The following is a 16,317-nucleotide window of genomic DNA, read 5'->3' as shown; positions in this document are numbered from 1 at the left end:
ATATGCTCTGCTAAGCACATAGTGACTAAGAATCCCTGGTTGGCCAAATACTCGCGAGCAAGGTCCATACAACCCATAACTAGACCCTTTGAGAACGTGTTCCACTTGGGAATAGTCATGCCCTCTACAAACAACATTGGCATTATGATATATGAGAAGTGAGTTTGATGTAAACCTTGTGTGATAGAAAGCATAACTTACCCAATGGGATGGGACCTAGAGCATCCATAAGCAAGCTCGTAGGAAAATCCGCAAATATCAATCGAGCCACCTCTTGACATGGAACTCCATCTTTGCTATAAAGATGCATCTTTTGTGTTGCAAAAAACTTGTTGATGCTATACACAAAATAACATAGTCATTAATGCAAAGTAAACGATGATGCAATGCTATATGCAACATGTAAATTGATGTTCTTGCAATATGTAGTTGTCATGTCTACCTATCAAGGGCAAATCTATCAATTTGGGTCACATCCACTAATAGAGCATCGACATATGTTTGATACTGGAACCCTGCAACAATTATTTCAAAGTAATTTATTTTTAATAATCATACACGAATTTCAAGTTAATATAAGACTTCTCACCTACTAAACGGGTCATAGGTCGCCTCTCCCAATTCTCTCGACCAAGAGATGAATCTGCAACAAAGGAGGTGGTGGGCGCCATAGAGGACTCTGGCACATTTTTTCTCCCTGGATTACCTTGAGTACCCTGGGTGGCACCTTTGGTAGCCTTGGTTGCTTGCTCCTCTACAGTGGTGGGTGCGGTAAGCGGTTCATGAGTATCAACTCCCTCCTTGAATCCTACATAGTATCATTCATCCTTAGACTCCCATGCATGAGCACAAAAACTATTGCTACAAAAGCGACGAGATGTTTACATAGATTGAAGTACTTACTGTCATGCAGATCTTTCTCTTGCTTAGGGATAACCCCCACAAGGTAATCCAGCCACCAAGGGCAAACACTTGCCTCCCATGCCGTCAATTTTCTCTCACGTAATGATGGAGAATACATAGTGTTCTCGTCACGAACATCAATCCACTCTCTTGTGAATTGCGGAGCTGCATCCAGCCTCTTCTCTTCTACACACTGTAGTATCCACCTGCAACATTCTTGCCAATTACGCAAGCAAATGCATGCAATCTAATATGAAAATCAGACACACAATCTAATATGAAAATGCATGCTAACCTATAAATCACACGTTTGGCTGAAAACGTAAGCTCTGGCATCTTCTCTGCAACATCTGAAGATTTCACTCCATCCAAGAGGTGTACAAAAGCCTACACAAGTTTCACAAGCGCTTAACATTAGCACATATACATTTTAAGAAAGAACTTAAGAAAGCAATATGAATGCACTGCATTGAGTCAACCTGCATGACATGATTCTTCGTGTTAAGCTTAAAGAGCTCCTCAAATGAATCTGGTAGCTGTGGACCTTCTACTTGTATCCTATCAATCTGAAGTAGTGCCTCCGAATGCAAGTGAGCCCAATATGTCTCTTTCTTCATGTAAACCTAAAAGAGCTTATAATCACCAAAATGCGGGTATTGGGGGTCTTTGGCCTTTGTGAGACTCATAAGATGCAACAATATTTTTTTCCTGTGATGCACAACAATATACGCAAATAGAAAGCATTGAAGAAAAAAGCATCACATACACACACCTTGCGTTATATATACAAATTACCTTTCCGCAGGGATTTTTGAGCTTGTGAGACAATACAGCTTGTCTCTTGTGATCTTGAGCATGCTTGCATCATCCCACTTTAGCCCAAATAACAACTTAAAGAACTCATCACCATTTTGGGGATTAGCAATGGATAGGTATTTGTAACCCCTATCCTTAAGGTGCTCCTCTTCCACCCTTGTAGCCTTCTCCAAACGTTTCTTCCTCTCTACCTCATCTAGACCAAGAGCCTCAAGCTTAGGAGTTTCTTTTGAGATGAAGACATGAAATTCATCCTATCATTCCAAAAAAAAACTAAATTAGAGATAGAAAAGCACATCTCATACAAGTGAGCCATAGAAAGAAAATCACCTTCCATACAAGCTGAGATATTAAACCGCAAGGAGAGTTATACCATGGAGCAACACCATGATAATACCTTGCCTCTATACTCATCTCAACCTCAGCCCACTTCCTCATGACTGGACTCAATCTATCTAGAATGGAGTCTTTGTTTGCAATACCAAACTTTTGAAACATATACACCTCATGCGCAATATTTGGAGTAACATGAGCTCTGGCAATACTATTGAAAACAAACAAAAGCATAATATGAGAATGTAAGTGTAACATATTACAAAGAGGAGCATAGTTAAAGGAAGAAGACTTACGCGTTGGTGGTGTCTAGTGCGAGTAGTGGCTCTGCTTCCTTTTCCTTTGGCACCTCAATGAATTGGCACCGTACACTAACATGGTAGTGAGCACAGTCGGAGTACTCTGTAATTGAAAACCAACAAACATAAGAATGGGATACGAACATTCAATACTTGCATGTATAGTGGACAACTTACTTTCCTTGATGTGTTTCCACCACGTTTTAAGCCTGTGGTTTCCATCCCAAACCAAGAACTTTTTACCCTTAAGGTCTTGCCACTCTCTTCCAAGATCCCTCTCAAAATCCTCATTTCTTTGACGCCATATTGGACCCCATTCATCTAGATTGCTGGCTGTCACAGAAATGGTCTCCCCTCTCGGACCTTCAACTAACACAAGGAAGTGTCCCATAGTCTCAAGATAACCAGTGGAATCAAAGGAAGGAATCAACCACTGGGCATCATCCGTAGCAAATCTGACTGCCTCATGAGCCACTAATCTGCAAAGAGGCACAAGAGGAGGCAGCGCCCTCTTTTTTATATAAAATTGACTCATCACATCCTTTATCAGTCCTAGAGAGACTTGCTTGCCTAAGTTCCTTGAGTGCTTCTTTTCTTTTTCATCATCATTCTCCCCTTGATCACTATCACCACTCACCTCTTCTTTGTCATCTAGACTATCATGCTGCACATTAGTCTCTGTAGGAGCAGATATTAATAAGTAACAATAAAAAAAAGTAGCATTAAACCAATCATATTTAATACATAACACTGAACAAAGCGTCATATGTAAATGAAATGGACACATAAGTGACTACCTGTGTGCTCCGCAACCCCGTCAATTGTATTGGAGTCCCCATCCACTTGTGCTTCGTCATCAATGTAGACACATCTTTTTGGACCACGTCCTTTCTTTGTTGAAGGAGTGTCCACTGATCTCAAACGCGATGATGCTTCTTGCTCTAAGATCCGCCCAGGAACACATCCTGAACGTAGCTTCATACAGACTTCACGGCTACTATGAGGTGACCCACATTTCTTTCTCTTTCTAAGCACTCTTTTAGATGCCATAACTTTCTCTACACACTTACAAATAGATACACAATCAACCTCTTTAAGATTAACAACACAATCAATCTCTTTAAGATTAGCAACACAATCAATCTCTTTAAGGTCACGGGACAAAGCCATGGATGAAGCCACACGCTTGTGCATAAGCCCACGGATCGTCCACGCGGACGCGGACGATTGGGGGGTTCAATCTCTTACCTTGTTCTCACGAAGCATATGGGACGAAGCCACACGCTTGTAGCCATGGGACGAAGCATAAGCCCACCCAACGGTTGCACGGACGCGACCATAAGCTTCAATCTCTTACCTTGGAGGCCCGTCGGACGGCATATGGGACGGTTGCCACGGGGCATAAGCCCACCCATCGTCTGCGTGGACGCGGACGATTAGGGGGCTTCAAGGTGTTACCTTGGAGGCCCACATGACGGCGACAATTGGGGGCCTTCAAGGTGTTACCTTGGAGGCCCACACGACGGCTCATAACCAAATGACGAAGCGTAGCACACATGACGAAGCGTAGCCCACACGACGGCGCATAACCAAATGACGAAGCCACGGCAAATGACGAAGCGTAGCCCACACGAAGCGTGACCAAAAGACAAAGCTTAAGCGTGACAAAGCTTAAGCGTGACCAAAAGGCAAAAGACGAAGCGTGACCAAAAGACAAAGCGTAGCCCACACGAAGCTCAAGCAAATGACAAAGCTTAAGCTCACCCATCGTCCGCGTGGACAAGGACGATTGGGGGGCTCAAGGTGTTACCTGGGAGGCCGCAGACGAAGCCACGGACAGTTGCACAAAGCCAAGGTGTTATGAACGAAGCCGTTGACCGTCGCGAGAGCTGCAGGAGTTACGAACAAAGCCACGGACAGTCGCACCGTCGCGAGAGCTGGAGGAGTTGCACCGTCGCAAGAGCTGCCACATGAGGAGTTGGGGAAGGAGTTGGCACCATCGCGCAGGAGTTGCACCGTCGCGCAGGAGTTGCACCGTCGCGCAGGAGTTGGCATCGTCGCGCAGGAGTTGGGGCAGGAGTTGGCACCGTCACGCAGGAGTTGGGGCAGGAGTTGGGGCACCGTCGTGAGAGCTGTAGGAGCTGTACGAGCTGCAGGAGTTGTGGGGCACCGTCGTGAGAGAGAGACGGAGAGAGGAAGAGAAGGGAGAAGGGAGAAACAGAGAAGGGAGAAAGAGAAGGGAGAAGGGAGAAAGAAGGGAGAAAGAGAAAGAGAAGGGAGAAAGAGAAGGGAGAAAGAGAAGGGAGAAGGGAGAAAGAGAGAAGGGAGAGAAGGGGGAGAGAGAGAAAAAGAAGGGAGAAAGAGAAGGGAGAAAGAGAGAAGGGAGAGAAGGGAGAGAGAGAGAGGGAGAGGAGAGAGAGAGAGAGCAAAGAGAGGAGAGAGTTGAGAAAGAGAGGAGAGAGTTGAGGAGAGACTTAATAACCCTAATAAAGAAGTTAGCCGTTGATTACGTAATTAGGTAACTAGTTAGCCGTTAAATAATTAAATAATTAATACAACATAAATAAATTATGAGTGCATAAAGGTGAAGGATGGTGGGTGGTTGAGTCGTAAATTTTTCTATTGATTTCTCTCAGCTTGTAGTGACGGTGAACTGTCGCCTTCTCTTCATCAAATACACACTGTGAGCTATATTCAGAGTTTTCTTCTCTTCATCAAATACTAACCCACCAGAGGGCACAACATGTCGAGTTTTGCTATTTTGACATGGAGACTAGCGTGTGATTGCTTAGAGCACAGGGTTTCATTAAGAAATGGGGAGATTGTTTTGAGTGAGTACTACCTACAGAATCTATTGCCTCCAACACAAAAATTCTAGGGGTTGCAAGCCGTCATAGAGAATGATGGTGGAGCAAACAACGTCACTGTGTCTCCAAGATGGGATCATGAAGGGCATGCGCACTATCTGATTGATAGTACATTATCAGCCACCTACTCTATCAGGCACTCAAGTAACTATGTGTGTATCTCTAATAGTATTGAGTCAATAGAAGATGAGATTGACAACTACATTGATTGTACTCCTGGTTATAGCAAATCAACTCCAGTGTGTCTTGACGTACACTCAGATAACAAGAAGGATGTTGATGACACAAATGTCGGGGAGGACCTATGTGTGGGCAGCCAAAGCGAGGACTTATCTTCCTATGATAACTCGATTGCAGCCTTCATTGAGGAGAAAGCTAGAACGAGTAGATTGAAAAAATTACTAGCGCTCTGTGGACCTCCACGAAGGGTGTATGAGCTCCCAATCGAGTATAATGGCACAATTGCTTTTGAGCTTCCAGCCACAGATAGCAAGAAACGAATGATGGGTATGGAACAAAAATATGATGGTCACCTGTGGTCGCGGCCCTCACAGACAGATATGGCAATTGAGTGCACTGTGCGCTTGAGCTATTGTCTTGGAAGTCTTCAATGTCTTAGAATCACTTGTCCTTACTACATAACAGAGGGAAAATACAATGATGTTTTTTTCCATGGTCACTTGGATAGAACCATGAGCATGGGTTATCCTGCAAGTGAGGGAAACTCCAAGATAACATGTCACTATTGTCTTAATGTTGCTACTTGTGCAGCCATTTGCAAATGCATGATCTATTATGTGTTGCCACTGGATCCTACAATGACACATTTGGTGATCCATGTTGGGGAGCATGCTCACAGTGTTCAACATGGCACTAAGAGGGCAACCCTTGACAAGGTGCGGAGGCTTGTGAGCACGGTCCTAAAGAACGAAAAGGGAGGCCCACGAAAAATACAGATGCTAGTCGCTCGGCAGATGTTGTTTGAATCTTTAACAAAAGAAGACGAGTCGGAGGCGACAGAGGTGGATCTTAATCATTTTCTAGAAGAAATGATGCCACTTGTGCAGAATAAAGGGTAGGCTTGTGCATTATTATTTTCTGCTTACAATGTATGTCCTGCATTTGAAATAACCCTCTAATAAACACATAGGTTCAAAGGCATTGTTTCACAAGAGAGAGCCAAACAAGGTCAGGTGGTTGGTGATGGGTATGACAACATAATTCTTTTGCAAAAACGTTGTGTCTTCCCATTTTTCCATGGAAGTAGATTTCCAGGACAAGGTGATGCCAAGGAGAAGTGCTACTTGTTTAAAATGTCCACCAAGGGACCAGCATCAGGGGTGGACTTAGTGAATCGTATGAGGCGAATTGGGACTGGAGATTTACGACGTGCATGGGTGCACTTTGATCATACCCATAGGATTGATGGGTGGGCAACTATGTCTTGTTCAGTTTATGATCACATGTATGTGGCAAAATAATGAAAGCTTTTATTGAAATTAAATTGTTGTTGATGAACACTATACTAATGTATCAATCATGAACTGGCATGAGAGCATTGCAGGTAATTGCAATATGTGAATTTAAAGAGGAGGACGAAGAGTCTCAAATCCTGTTTTGGAGAAATTTGAATTCTGTCATGGTTCAATGTGGCCATGATCCACCTGACTTTGCTGGATTTATGTCCGATGAGGCAAGTGCAAATTGGATGGCAATAAGGGCTGTGTACAATGGAGGGCCTCATAACATAATGGAAGGGAGGGAGCGTTCTTGTCTTTTTCATTGGGAGCAAAGTTTGCAAAAGCATACCAAGAAATTAGTCACTGTGGATAAACAAATGCACCACATTGAATTGTGTGAAGCATGGAGGCTAGCAACAACAACTCAACTAGCCTCACTTCAGGCCTCTGCTATCCGAGATTGGTGGGCACGAAATGTCAACAAGGAACACATCAAGGCTTTGGATAGGTGGTTGAAATGGTGGGAGCAAAGAATTGCTCACTGGGGAGGAATTGAATCTCATGTAAGTGTGACATTTTTTCCAGCTCATTAAGATTTGTTGCACAATGTAGCAATGGGGAGAGCTACTGATTCTATTTTTGGATTTGACTCCGCAGGCTAACAAAAGTCCTTGGGAACATGCTCAAATTCCAAGCATAAACTTATCAGAAAGTGTCCATACTAGTTGGTTAGCAGGTGAGGGTGGAAAACGAAAGATATCACTTTATGATGCATGTGTTAGTGATGTTTTGAATGCATATATTCAATATGCAAAGAGGTTGGGCTATACCACGGGGAGGTTTATTAGATCTGGGCCTTCTATGGAGTCTTTGTTGGCTAGTGCCAGCAAAAGGGAATCCCCAAATCCCTCCTCTGTTGCACGGGCGTTGCAAGGTGTTGTAGCTGGAAGTCCTTTGTACGAGGAGCCTATAATGCAAGGTGATAGGGAGACTGTGCAAAGAAAAAAGAAGGGAGGTGGAGCAACTGTAAGTTCTCATAGACCGGGATACGTGATGGAGTCAAGGCAAAGGAAAATTAGGGGTAGGCCGCGGAGTATACAGTTTGACGATGGAAAGATGGAAGAGATATGTATCCAAGAGGATGAGGAGATACCAATCAAGCCCTTTGCAGGTGGAGGAAGTGCACCAAATGCGGAAACGTCAACTCACGTAGAAGAGGTAGAAGTGGCACAGGAGGAGTGGGCTTTACGAAGGACACCACCTAACTGTGTGAGAAAGTGTTTTGGTATGGAGGGTAGAAAGAATTGCAGCAGCAAATTACAGAGTCGGCAAGTGGGGTTAGTCGCACCATGCTTTTGGTCTGAGAGAGCCTATAAGAACAAGGCCATTGCACAATGGATATGGTTATGTAATCATGATGTCAAGCATACAAACGTTGTGCAGAAACAGGTGATAGCATCACCAATTGTTCCATCTTTGTGGCCAGTTGATATAGGAACAAATATATCGAAGGAAGAGTGTAGCAGCCTAAGACAGGTTGGTTTCAAGTTTGCCTGCTTTACAGCACCACTAAGGAACGAGAAGAGCAAACCTCCTATTTCTATAGAATGTGGTTCAAGCGGGAGAAGACGCAAGTGGAGACATGGAATTTCCAAAGATGCACAAAAGAGAATAGAGGCAGCTGGTTGCATGGTTGTGACATTCTTGGAGGAGGTAGTGCAACTTGAGAGACAACATTCAGTATTTCGAGTCTTGACAGAGAGTTGTTATGATGTGCACATCAAAGAAGAGCCTAGGTGCACTTGTCCTGATTTTCAAAAAAGAGAATCTACCCAAAAGGCATTTCTTGCTTGCAAACATATGTATTATATGTACATGCACATACTTGGCCTTCAACCCAAGGAGCACATGGTCATACATAAGCCTGCACTAACCCCCACTGACCTTGCCTTTGTGTTAGGGTAAACACGTAAGATATGCCCTGTTATGTAGGAAGCCCAACGTAAGCATGGCTCATTCATTGTTCTGGAGGACTCATCATCATGCACTTCATTAGGGTGTGACATGTCCTTTTTGTTACATGAAGATCTTGGAACCTTTCTAGATATTGTACTCCTTTTGGGTAATGCAAAACTTTGGAATGTTATTATTTGTTGTGATTATTTAACACCATTGCTCCCTTTATTGTGAATGGGTTAGTAATGCATGATGCGCAATATATTTTTGACATGTCATTTGTAGAAAGCATCCAAGGTTGTTTCAAAAAGCTCTAAAAATCAATTTCAATTGCAAAAGCACGAAATCAAAAGCTCGCAAAAATAACACACCCGATCTTGTGGTGATGCTGTTTTAGTTTTGCGAAGCATGGTTTTTTGTATTTGTCTTTTTAAGAAGAGATTGATTTTTATGGAATATCCAAAGTTATTTTTGGATTTACATTATGAAACATGAATGTTTTTCATACTGATAGACTGATTGCCTTCGTTGTATACTTGTGTGGTGGAGGCTAAGACAAGCCCCATGTATGAGAGGTCTCTTTGCAGGAAGAACATTATGCTAGGAGGCACAAGTATGCTAGGGCTCTCTAGCCATATATCCCTTAGGTTTGTTGAGGATTGGCCTAACCCCTATGAGCTTAGGATGAGCTTATTGTAAGGTCTTATTTACTTTTCTCTCTTTCTCTCCCTCTCTCATTTCCTCTCCCTCCCTCACCGCGACCCTCTCTTTCTCTCTTTCCCTATTAGGTTTAACGATTTTTCTCTCTTTTTCTCTCTTCTCTCTCTCTCTCATTTCTTTTTCTCTCTCCTCTCCCTCTCTCATTTCCTTTTCTCTCTTCCTCTCCCTCTCTCATTTCCTCTCCCTCCCTCACCCTCACCCTCATCCACACCCTCTCTTTCTCTCTTTTTCTATTATGTTTAACATCTTTTCTCTCTTTTTTTCTCTCCTCTCATTCTCTCATTTTTCTCTCTCTCCTCTCCCTCTCTCATTTCCTTTTGCTCTCTTCCTCTCCTTCTCTCATTTCTTCTCTCTCCCTCTCCCTCTCCCTTTCCCTCTCCCTCTCCCTCTCTCATTTTCCTACCATGTTTAATGTCTCCCTCCCTCTCCCTCTCCCTCTCTCATTTCCTCTCCCTCCCCCTCTCTTTCTCTCTCCCTCCCTCTTCCTTTTCCATTTCCTCTCCCTCTCCCTCTCCCTCTCCCTCTCCCTCTCTTTCTCTCTCTCTCCCTCTCTTTCCCTCTCTTTCTCTCTCTCTCTCCCCCTCTCCCTCTCTCATTTCCTCCCCCTCCCTCTCTCATTTTCTCCCTCTCCCTCTCCCTCTCCCTCTCTTTCTCTCTCATTTCCTCTCCCTCTCTCAATATACACAAATTATACAAAAAAAAGTAAAAGAGAGAGAATGCACTCTCCCTCCCTGTCCTTCTCTCATTTCATCCCCCTCCCTCTCCCTCTCTCTCTCTTTCTCTCTCACTCTCTCCCTCTCCCTCCCTCTCTCATTTCCTCCCCCTCCCTCTCCCATTTCCTCCCTCTCCCTCTCCCTCTTCCTCTCCCTCTCTTTCTCTCTCATTTCCTCTCCCTCTCTCAATATACACAAATTATATTAGAAAAAGTAAAAGAGAGAGAGAATGCACTCTCCCTCCCTCTCCCTCTCTCATTTCCTCCCCCTCCCTCTCTCATTTCCTCCCTCTCCCTCTCCCTCTCCCTCTCTTTCTCCCTCATTTCCTCTCCATCTCTCAATATACACAAATTAAACCCTAAATAAGTAAAAGATAGAGAGAATGGACTCATCGTAAAGATTCGAAGAAGGGTTTGGCGGCTCCTCTTCGCAACGGCGACTCTTCCTCTTCTTCGCGAACGATGGCGGCGGCGGTGGCGGCGGTGAGAAACCTTGTTTTTCTCTTTCTCTCCCTCTAAGCAAAATGGTTGCTCTCTCTCTCACTTTCCCTCTCAAAAAATTTCATGAATGTGCGAAATGAAACGCGCTCGGGTTTCGGCCCGCGTTTTTTTCTCTGTGGAGCGTCGCATTTGCGATGCAAATAGTGACACCGCTATTTATCGTCGCTAATCGGTGTCGCTATGGCCTGATATCCTTATAGTGTATCCAAGTTACAATATTTCAATCTTGGGCAAAGAAATTAATCATACAACCAAATTAGGGTTATGCATCAAGGCATTATAAATGATACGCATTATGAAATAAGATTGAAATGAATATTTAAATTCAATGAAATAGGCTTTGATTAATGAGAAGAATTCTAATATCTGATCTATTGATCAATTTAGAGAATTAATTGATAAATAATCCATCAACAAGTGGAAAAGCTTAAAAGCAAGTCGATATTAAGAGATTTGAGAGATTAAGCAAGTAAAATGCATTGATTAAGCTTGAAGAAGATGTTTGATGTAAGCTTCAATCCAATATTTGAAGAAACTTCCATAATCTACCATGAATCCATCATGAAGCTCTAAGAATCCATATAATCAACCCATACATGCTTGAATAAGGTTGAATCCCTGAAGCATCAATACCCCGAGCTTATTTGAACACTTGAATGTTGAAGATTCAAACTTTTTAAAGAGAAGCCCCAAAATATCCTTCAATATGAGCTTCAAGAGGCTCAATATGCTGAAATTTCTTCAATTCTTCAATCTTCCACTCAATGCTTGCTGGAGTAATATTCTTTGGCCCTACATGAAAGCTTTCTTGAGCAATTTTAAGAGATTAAAAGAGTTTTAGCTTTAGCTTGTTGTCTATAGCCATTGGAAGCTGGTGAAGAAAGCTTGAAGAGACAAAGAAATAAGTCAATCTTGCTACCATTAATACTCCATGGCCAAATAGAAAGTCTCAAGAGGAAAAGATGCGTAATCTTGTGAGATTTTTAATGATTTTTGACTATTGAAGCTACTACCCTGTTTTGCCATAGCTAGGGTTTGGAGAAGATTGTTGGGGTAAAAGGCCTCCGGGCCTACCCGTGTATACTGTGACCACCCATTCTTTATTCATATATAAGACAGTGCAATAAGGCTGTCAATTCAGTTGGACATCACCTACATTGTGTGTGCTCTTCTCTCCCGCATCTTCCTCTTCTCCTTCTCCACTGCCATTGCATCCCCTTCAAGTGGTATCAGAGTGGGTCTTCAAGAGCTCATCCCGGCCTTCCACACAAGGTATAAGATCTTCATTCTCACTCAATTTTCAGCTCAACAGGGTTTTCACAGGTTGTGGGCAGCCACAGCTCACACCTCTTGGAGCTTCCTTCACCTGGATCTCGCTTCCAGCCTATCAAGGCTTGCTGAGGCTTGGTGTAAGCCTTTTTTGGCCCCCATTTGTGCCTCCTTTGGGCCCCATTGTTGACAAGTGGGACAGCAGATCCCCTAGCCAGCTCACGTTTTTTTTGCGCCTGTTTCAAAATCTGGCCCAAAAATTACTCTTTTTGTCATATCTCGGGCATTTGGAACCCGATTCAGGCAAGATAAGAGTCTAACGTGGGGTTTTGGCACGCTCCGTACGTGATGGTGATGTCATATTTACCAAATTATGATGAAAAAATATTTTGCAATAGATTTCAAGTCTAAGACAACATGTATTTGTATGCCTATGGCTTATGTGATGCTGTCGGCTACTCGGCTACTCGGTATGATGTCATGATGTATTTGGACTATGCCACATGTCTTGTTTATGCTCCGAAATGCTTTTGAGCTGAGATTAGAGCTCGATTTGGGTTTGACTGTCACTTCTTTGCAGCTAACATTTCATCTATGACATGGTTTATGCCTAGGCTACCCAGTACGGGTTATGATGTCTTGGTGAATGCATTATGCTTTGGCTGTGGATGGCAGCTGCTTGAGCTCATCTCGACATTCATTTGAGCATTCCCTTGAGAAATTGGACATTGAATTGGATTTTTTCGTTACGATTTGGCTTTTTTCGTTACGACCTTGGATGCTATATGGGATTTGATGCTCCGATTATGGATCTTGGCTATTACTTGGATGCACTTATAGGTATTGAGCAGTGAACTGCTCCCTTGTTTTGGCAATTGCCTATTGAGCTGTGATTGCTCGTTTGCATTTGATATGCGGGATACTTACTGATCAGTGCACTTGGATAGTTCTTAGGATTTACAGTTATGGCTTTCTTGCTTCTCTGTTGTCTAGCTTCTATGCTAGTTGGGCTCCTGTTGCCCGTCCAGGTTAGAGAGCAGATGCTATGTATGCGTATTCGTCTATGCACATGGTCTACTGTTGTACCTTATAGAGCCACTTATTTGGATATTTTTGTATAGATGTTTGGGCTTCACCTGGAGCTAGACTCTTGCAAGATGCTTTGCCACTTGTTGGTCTTTACTTGACTTGGATGTTCCTTGGTGGCATGATGTACTACAGAGCTATGCATATGCATATGGTTATGGGCTGTTTTCATGGCTGAATATCATATGCTCTCATGATAAATGTCTTGCACAGCATCCTGCAAGAGTGGAAAAGCATTCTTCTACTTTAGATGTTGTTTTCGTCCATTGTGGGAAGCTTGGGCATGTTCAAAGAAAATGCTTTAGACGGATTAGAGAGCAGCAGAGACAGAGACGAACTCGACATGAGCAGAGAGTCAGTGATGCAGCAGGTATTACCACTCTTTCTAGTGGTGAGGTACATGTAGTTATCCATGATGATGCAGTTGAGCATGTCCTCATGTCATCTAGTTTCCCTACAGCTTACTTGCTCAATGATCAGGCCCATGCCTTTGATTGGCTTTTCGACTCTATGGCATCTTGTCATGTTACCCCTCATAGAGCATGGTTCTCTTCTTATAGGGAGGTTGATGGATGTATTGATCTGGGCCTTGAGCAGACTTATGCTATTGTTGGTACAGGGAACATACACCTAGCTTTGCCTAATGGGACTTCTCTTATGCTTAGGGATGTTTTACATGTTCCCATGCTCAGTAAGAGCTTGATTTCTGTCAGTCAGTTGCTTGATGTAGGTTACTGTGTTTCTCTTCAGAATAGGTCATGGAAGATCTGTCATGGTTGCTTGGTTTTGGCCAGAGGTTCTCGAGTTGGTTCTCATTATCCAGTGAATGTCTCTCATGTCGGAGATTCTATGGTTGCAGTTATTCGGATACCACATGCATTGTTATGGCATTATCGCCTAGGCCATATGCACCATAGAGAGATGGAGATATTGTCTCGTTCAAACTCATTGCTGCCTCCTATGTCACTTACAGATCTTGATGCTTGCCCTGATTGTACTCTTGGTCCTTGCGCAGAGCCCCCTTGGCTTATGGCGATCGTATGAGGCATGCTCCTCTAGATCTTGTCGATTGTGCAGTATATGGACCTATGCCTTTCCAAACACTTGGTGGAGCGTCGTACTTTGTGACCTTTGTTGATCATACTTCTCGTGCTTGGGATTTTCCCTTGGTGCAAATTGAGGATGCTGCAGTTATGCTTGACAGATTTATGGATTCTGCTGGTAGCAGGCCTAGTGCTTGCAGATGGATTATGAGAGTCATGCTCTCTCTCCTAGCTTTCGGACCTCTTGTCAGCAGTATGGCATTGATTTCTTGTGCCCACGATATTATGGGATTTCTCATGGCCTTACAGGAAAAGGTTGCTTCTATGCTTACCACAGTTGGGTTGTCTTATGGCTTTTGGGATGAGGCCCTTATGACAGCAGTCTATTTGGTTAACAGGATGCCGTGCTTGACCTTGGATGGTATTACACCCCATGAGGCATGGAGTGGCATGCAACCCTCCTATGATTACTTGAGGATGTTTGGCTGCCAAGCATTTGTACGTATGCCATATGAGCCTATGTCACGTAGATGTATCCTCCTTGGTTATGGAGATGGTGACTTTAAGGCCTACAGATTATGGGATTTGGATGCCCAGCAGGTCATACGTAGCTGTCATGCTGTCTTCTATGAGACGTAGACACCTCTTAGTCCTCTTGATGAGCATTCAATACGCTTTATGGATGATTTTACAGTAGCTACAGTGCCATTACAGCAAGGTGTTTATGCTGAAAATGAGGCACTTATTGGCTCAAATGACATAGCTATGCATAGCAGTCAGGGTCAGGATGTTGGTGGTCAGTTGTTAGACCCCTTGTAGGCTCATGAGAGCCGTTTTCTTGTAGATTTGCAGGCTAGACAGCTAGCCATATGTCAATCTTCCGTTACGCTAAGGCCACATGTAGTCTTGAGACCCTGTTGGATGAGTGTCTGGGATGTTGGCCCTCTTTCAGTGATTGACTCTAGAGAGTTTGACTGCTCTCTGCTGTCTTATATGCAGCACGGTGATGCTATGTGCGACTCTGATGCTTTATAGCCGTCCGCTGATGAGTTGTGCTTGCTTCATGAGAAGCATTCTTGGATTGCTCCGTTGTATGGAGCTGTGGGAACGATATCTCCTGGATGTCATGGACTCGGGGATGCTTGACTCTTCTTTTGCAAAGGTTCCCGACACTTCTTGCACAGCTCGCTTTCTGATTGGGTGTTGGGTGAGATGTTATGATTCCTCACCTTGTCTTTTTTTTCTTTTCTTTGTTTTCACTCCCTAGCCACATTGGCCTTTTAGTGGGAGGTTGTTGGGGTAAAAGGCCTCTGGGCCTACCTGTGTATACTGTGACCGCCCATTCTTTATTCATATATAATATGATAGTGCAATAAGACTGTCAATTTAGTTGGACAGCACCTACAATTGTGTGTGCTCTTCTCTCCTGCATCTTCCTCTTCTCCTTCTCCATTGCCATTGCGTCCCCTTCAAAGATAAAAGAGAATCTTTAGAGGTTGAAATAGCAGTTGTCCCACAAATTTCATTCAAATAATCATACTCATCCTTGGGATCCTTGATGTGAGTCATACCCAAATTAAGTTACTTACTAACATGTGTTTTTTTTTCTTTTCTTTCAAACTTCTAATATATGCTCTATATCAATGCAAGAAAAGGGAAAATTGCAACAAATATTATCTCAAGTCTCCAAGTTCATACTTGTGAAGGGATATTGGTGCTCCAAAGTGCAACCTTGTCCTTGTTTTGTTGTGATTTCTTGAAGAGCATAATGATTGCATCAATGCAAGTAAATAACTTTATTTCTTCCAAAGAAAGTGCAAGTAGATCACTTGATTACTCACCTTTATGGAAGTAGATAGCTTGATGACTTCTCTTTGCAAAAAATTGCATAGATTGCGAAACTCCTGTTAGGTCCTCCACTTATTAATTATTCAAGAAGGAGAGGACTTAACTTCACAATTTCTAAGAACTTAGACTTACAAAACCTTGGTTCCACTAAAAGACCTTTCTAGATGATTCATTTATTATTTGGACAACATAGTGTTTTGTGGGGGACCTATTAAGGCTTATAGTTGGGTCAAATCCAAGGTTAATAGGGGGAGGGAAACCCCACGTCTACGCCTAATAACCTTAAGTCTTATTTAGGCTTAGTGGAGCCTCCTTTCCCCCACCGTCACCTTAGAAAACCCTTGAAAATTACCAAGAGTAACACAAAGTGCTAACCAAGGGTTTTTTTTTGCTCTCTTACAAAGTACCAACCCTAAACTACCAATCACCATTTCCATCTTTCTAGAAATTTTAATGTGCCACTATGCTTAAGTAGGCATTCTCTTCCCTCACCCATAGTGTGAC

The 16,317-nt window shown here is 43.2% G+C and overlaps 1 long non-coding RNA gene across 1 annotated transcript; it reads right to left on the bottom strand.

Moving 5' to 3' along the window:
• Window positions 1-442: 442 nt before the first annotated feature.
• On the bottom strand, window positions 443-944 carry LOC148026725 (uncharacterized). The gene is made up of 3 exons (XR_015692779.1): window positions 904-944; window positions 590-808; window positions 443-515 (listed from the first exon to the last, which is right to left on the bottom strand). It is a non-coding gene; the product is annotated as an uncharacterized LOC148026725 (long non-coding RNA).
• Between the last annotated feature and the right edge of the window lie 15,373 nt (window positions 945-16,317).

This window comes from Lygodium microphyllum, chromosome 13, assembly GCF_053477565.2.
Source record: "Lygodium microphyllum isolate KBCC chromosome 13, Lygodium_microphyllum_v1.1.10, whole genome shotgun sequence".
Lineage (NCBI taxonomy): Eukaryota > Viridiplantae > Streptophyta > Polypodiopsida > Schizaeales > Lygodiaceae > Lygodium > Lygodium microphyllum.
This window is presented reverse-complemented; position numbering and strand designations above follow the sequence as displayed.